Consider the following 5549-nt stretch of genomic DNA (forward strand, 5'->3'; position numbering starts at 1 on the left):
TGGATGTGATCATGGTGTCAAACAGCCAGACCCATGCTGCTCGCAAGAGCCAACCCCTAAGCAGGGCCTCTCTCCCCAAGGCCTCAGTCCTGGTCTAGACCTCTGAGTCACAGATGTAAAAATAAGTCGCAGGAAAAAAAAAAAAAAATAAGTCGCAGGGCTGTGAGCTAGCAGGGCAGCAGCGCACCTCTGGTTCTGTGGCTAGCTGGTGTTCAGCAGCAGTGAATTTGTGTCCAGCACTGCTACTGCTCCAGACAGCCTGGAGATCCAGCTCAGCTCCCACAGAGACTAGGCCTTGGAGCTGCTTGTAACCTGGCACTGGGTTTATCTGTAGTTGTGAATGATCAGAACCTCAGGCCTATTCTCTGCAAGTATCTAAAGGGCTTCTTGACAAAGCAAGAAATGCCAAGCCTGTCCATACTTCTTATCTCCTCTCCCTGGATGTGTTCCTGGTCAGATGCCTCTCTATGTCTGGTTTCCAGACTGTCAATGGATTTTCTCTGCAGCTTTCATCATCCCAGGTCATGACTTATGCTCAAAACATACCTAGTGTCTAAGGCAGCTTACTTTTTTCTTTCAGCTGCTACTTGGTTTAAATCTGGAAATCCTGCAGTCTTCAGACTTCCATTGAACGGAGATAGGCCACTGTCCTGGTGTCTATTCCTAGCACAGTCAGAAGATAGCTGCTTTTTCTTTTCCCAGGAATAGAAAGGAACTGTCAGACATGCTCATTTTTGCATTATCCCAACTTAAACTTCCCTTGTTCTCACTTAAGGAGGCAGGGAAGTATAGAACCAATACTAGTGGGTGCAAGTAATGTCTGTAACAGCCAGCTACAGATGACCTGGCAATGATGAGCCACAGAGACTGTTGGTGGAAAGGCTGGCAGTATCCCAAAAATTGCTGGCATGAGTCCCAGGGCACCTAATGGAGCAGGCTGACATCTTTTCACATTGGATCCTCTCTACACACCCCATGAACGAACTGGGTGTGCACACAGTCTTCAGCCTTTCAAAAAGAGATTTTAAAAACTCAGGAAATTGGGAATAGATGAGAACTTCCTAATCTAATAAAAGACATTTACAAAAAATGTACATGTAATGTAATGTACATTACATGTAATGGTGAAATGTTGAACACTCCTCTCGTGACTGGTGTCAATTAGCATCACTTATATTCAGCATTGTATTGGCTGTCCTAGCTAGTGCAATAAGGAATGAAAAAGAAATAAAGGTATAAAGATTGGGAAAAAGAAAACTATCATTTTTTACGTGACACAGTGGGGTATGTGTAAAATCCAAACCTATCTACAAACTGCTGCAATTAATAGGTGAATTATCAACAGCTACAAAAATTGCTTGCTTCTATGCACAAGCAACAAGTAATTAGAGAATGAAAAGTTAAAATATTACCATTTATAATAGTACCCCGCCAAAAACTCAAATATCTAGCAATCTAATGAAAGATGTGCAAGACGTCTACACTGGAAACTACAAAGCTACAAAACATTTCTGAGAAAAAATAAGGACATGTATGCAAAGCCTTGGAGTAGGCAAAGAAGACACAAAAAGTGATAACAATGAAAAAAGTGATAACCATGAAAGAGAAATTGGACTTCATTAAGACTAAAAATTTGTTTTATCAAAAGATATCAAGAGAGTGAAAATGGGAGCCACAGCCTGGGAGAAGATACTTGCATTATGGAATATTAGCCATCAAAGGGCTCATAATCCAGAATATATAAAGAATTACAAGTCAGTATTTTTAAAGGACCAACAATTCAATTTTAAAAATCTTGAACAGACAATAAGTTCTGTCTAATAAATATCTAATAAACGTATGAAAAGGTGTTTAATACTTTTTGTCATCAAAAAATGCAAATTAAAACCACAAGGAGGGAATTCCCTGGCAGTCCAGTGGTTAGGACTCTAAACTTTTACTGCTGGGGCCCAGGTTCCATCCCTAGTTGGGGAACTAATATCCCCAAGCTGAGGGGTGCCACCAAAAAAAAAAAACCACAATGAGATGCCATAAAAGACCCATGATGTTGGGACTTCCCTGGCGGTCCAGTGGTTAAGACTCCATGCTTCCGCTGCAGGGGGCATGGGTTCGATCCCTGGTTAAGGAACTAAGAGCCCACAAGCTGCACAGCCAAAAAAAAGACCATAATGTGAAGTGTTGGTGAGGACATGGATGAACTGAGCGTTCCACACTTTAATGGTAGGGTGTAAATCGGTATAACCATTTTGGAAAACTAATGGGCAGGATCTACTAAAGCTAAATATGTATATTTATGACCCAGCAGTTTCACTGTTGGGTACATACTCAGTAGAAGTGATTGGCTTATGTCCACCAAAAGACATGTAAGAATGCTCACAGTGTAAGTCATAATAGCCAAAACCTGGAAATAAATGTCCAACAACAGTAGAATGAATAAATAGTGGTATATTTATCAATGGAATACAGTAAAAAAAAAAAAAAACTTGCTCTATACGACATTAATAAATCTCACAGACGTCATGATAAGTGAAAGAAACCAGACACAGAAGAGTATATACTGTATGATTACATTTACATGAAACTCAAAAACAGGCAAAACTAACCTTGGTGATGGAGATTAGTAGTTATATTTGGAGGAGGCATGGCCTGCTGAAGTATTTATATCTTGATTGGGGGGGTGGGCACAGTACATAAGTGAAAATTTGAACTGTGCACTTAAGACCTGTGTATTTTATGTAAATTAAACATCAAGATAAAAGATATATGGAAGGGGACCTTAGATTCTCTCCATTGCTCTGCCCTCTGAGACCACACAGAGACCCCTGAGTGTCTTGATAACTCCCTCTGCCTCTGCCCTCCCCACCCCAGCGCTATGGAAACACAAATTTTTGCCTCAAACTCTCCAGTGATTTCCTGTTTCTCTTAAGAAAGAGTTTCATCCTTCCCAGCCTGCCTTATATGATCTAGTCCCTGGGGAACTACCCTTAGCTTTCCCTTAGTTCCAAATTCCAAAATGAGTCAAATTCCAAAGGCCTTTGCAATTCCTTTCACCTGGAGGTCTCTTCCCCAACTAATTGCTTCTCATTCTTCAAATGTCAGTTTAAACATTACATTTTCAGGACCTTCCAGAATGTGTTAAGTTCTCCTTGACTATTTTTCTTCAATGCAACATGTCCTCACTATGCTTGCATGTCTATGTTTTACCTTTGTCATTTTTGTTTGGGGAAGGATCACTTTTGTCTTATTCACCACTCCATTCCCAGTACCTGGCACCATGCCTGGCCCCTGGTGGGTGCTTAGAAACTTGTTGAATAAGTGAGCAAGTTACTTTATGAATGCCTGCTGTTTGCTATATGCAGTGCCAAGTGCTGGAGATACAGTTGGGTATGAGATGAATATCATAGAAGTTCACAGTCCAGGAGGGGCAAAACTTAACGGTTTTGTGAGATAAATACAATGACTGGGAAAATATAGCGTTGGGGATTTCAGAGAAGACTTCCTGGAAGAGGAGGTCCATGACCCATGCTTTCAAACAACTTAAAGAGCCCCACAACCAGAGACCTGTCCTGAGAGGGGACCAAGCTTGTGACAGCTTCTGGACTCATGGTTCTCTTGGATTTGCCTGTGACTATGCCTGTGCAGATGTGGAAACTGCTAATTTGATGAGATCACAGGATTTTTGAGAAGTAATCTCATTTCTTCTTACTGATCTGACAGGCTTTATGTGAGATAGAGTTTCACTTTCAGGGTTCTCCATATACGTTTAAGGCAACCTAGCTCCCTTTCAAAAAGCCCAATCTCCTTTTTTTTTTTTTTTTTTTCCTGGCCCCAGCAGTGAAAGCGCCAAGTCCTAACCACTGGAATCACCAGGGAATTCCCTCCTTGGTGATTCTTATAAGTGTTGGCTTATAAGTCAAAGGTGGCTTTTAGTGTCATCAGCTCCTTCTGAGAGCCTCATTGTCGTCTCAGAACTGGATAGAGCTGCCCAGACTCATTTGTCGCAGTGCAGAGTGAGCATCGTTCATTATTTTGCACTTTAACAGCAATGTTTCATGGCAATGAAATCATTGTAGGTTAAGAGCCAAATTTTAGTTTATAAACTCAGCCTTTTCTCAAATATTTCTAGTAACTTGGCTTTAAAATGTTATTTGGTTCTGCCCAGTTTTGCCCCTAAATGGAAAGCATGAATATTTGGCAGCTGTGTGGTTTAGGGTTAAGGTTAGGTACAACATTGCTGAGCAGTGAGAAAACTAGAGGTCTGGGCCCCGAGCCCATTTCTCCCTGTGGAGTGAGTGGGGAGAAACCCCTTTCACTGTTCACCACTCACACACACGGCTCTCCTACCTGGCTGGAACACCAGGTGCCCCAAATTCCACATGGGAGGCAGCCAGCTGTCTGAGAACAGGAGTCTCATCTGTGTGGTCCTACCATCCAGCACCTACATCAAACATGAGCTGAGGGGACTTCCCTGGTGGTGCAATGGTTGAGACTCTGTGCTCCCAACGCAGGGGGCCGGGGTTCAATCCCTGGTCCGGGAACTAGATCCCACATGTATGCCACAACTAAGAGTTTGCATGCCACAACTAAGGAGCCGGAGAGCCTCAACTAAGTAGCCCGCCTGCTGCAACTAAGACCCGACGTAACCAAATAAATAAATAAATAACGTGAGCTGAGTATCCCAGATCTCTTGGGAGGGAGTCCAGGCTCTGTGACCAGTGCCCAAGGTTGTCAAGTCAACATTGACACCGGAAAGTCAACCAGTGGCAGCTTTACTGTCCCTGCTTGCTACAAATTGAAGACCCAATTGAGATGCCCTAAATGAACCGCAACTAGGGGCAACCACGTGTAAAAGTCTCTGGAGGCCTGAACAAGTTCAAAGTCGTAGGGTCGGAGGACTCTGACATGGTGTGTTGAAGAAATGGAAGAAACAACACAGCCCCTGAGGTGCTCCTTCCCACTGAGCCTGGTGGGAGCAGACAAGCTACAGGGTGGCAGTCTGTAAGTTACTCCCAGGCATCAGGACTGCTGCCAAGGACAGCCATTCTAGTGGCTACAGTGCTCTTTTTGTTTGGGCTAATAAATCCGCTCTTGTTTCAGTGACAATGAGTTGGGGTTATTACATTTTGATAACCAAAAGGAGAGTCCACCCACATTCAGGAAAGGGGACAGAGTTCTGGTTTCTTCAGCGAGATGGACCCATCTGGGGGACTCATGCCCCTCAGTCTTGGCCCCCTTGTAGATTTATAAATCTGAGGGAATGCTGGTAAATTTAATTGTTCAGAACTCCAAGTGTTGAAGTTTGAACTCTTTACAAGGCCACAGAATCAACTCTGCAAACTACCCTCCCGCAGTTCTTGGGAGACACCTCTTTCTGGACCAAGACCACAGCATAGACCTTCTGAGCTAGGGTGGTGCCCATCACCAGGTCGACATACTGGAACCTGAGGAGAGCCGGACCTTGGCTGTCTGTCAGCTATAGAATGGACTGGAGCTCCCTCTGGTTTTCAGGATAACTTGACCTCAAGCTGTGCAGCCCTTCTGGCTCCACC

Source organism: Neophocaena asiaeorientalis, unplaced genomic scaffold, assembly GCF_003031525.2.
Source record: "Neophocaena asiaeorientalis asiaeorientalis breed wild unplaced genomic scaffold, Neophocaena_asiaeorientalis_V1.1 scaffold280, whole genome shotgun sequence".
Lineage (NCBI taxonomy): Eukaryota > Metazoa > Chordata > Mammalia > Artiodactyla > Phocoenidae > Neophocaena > Neophocaena asiaeorientalis.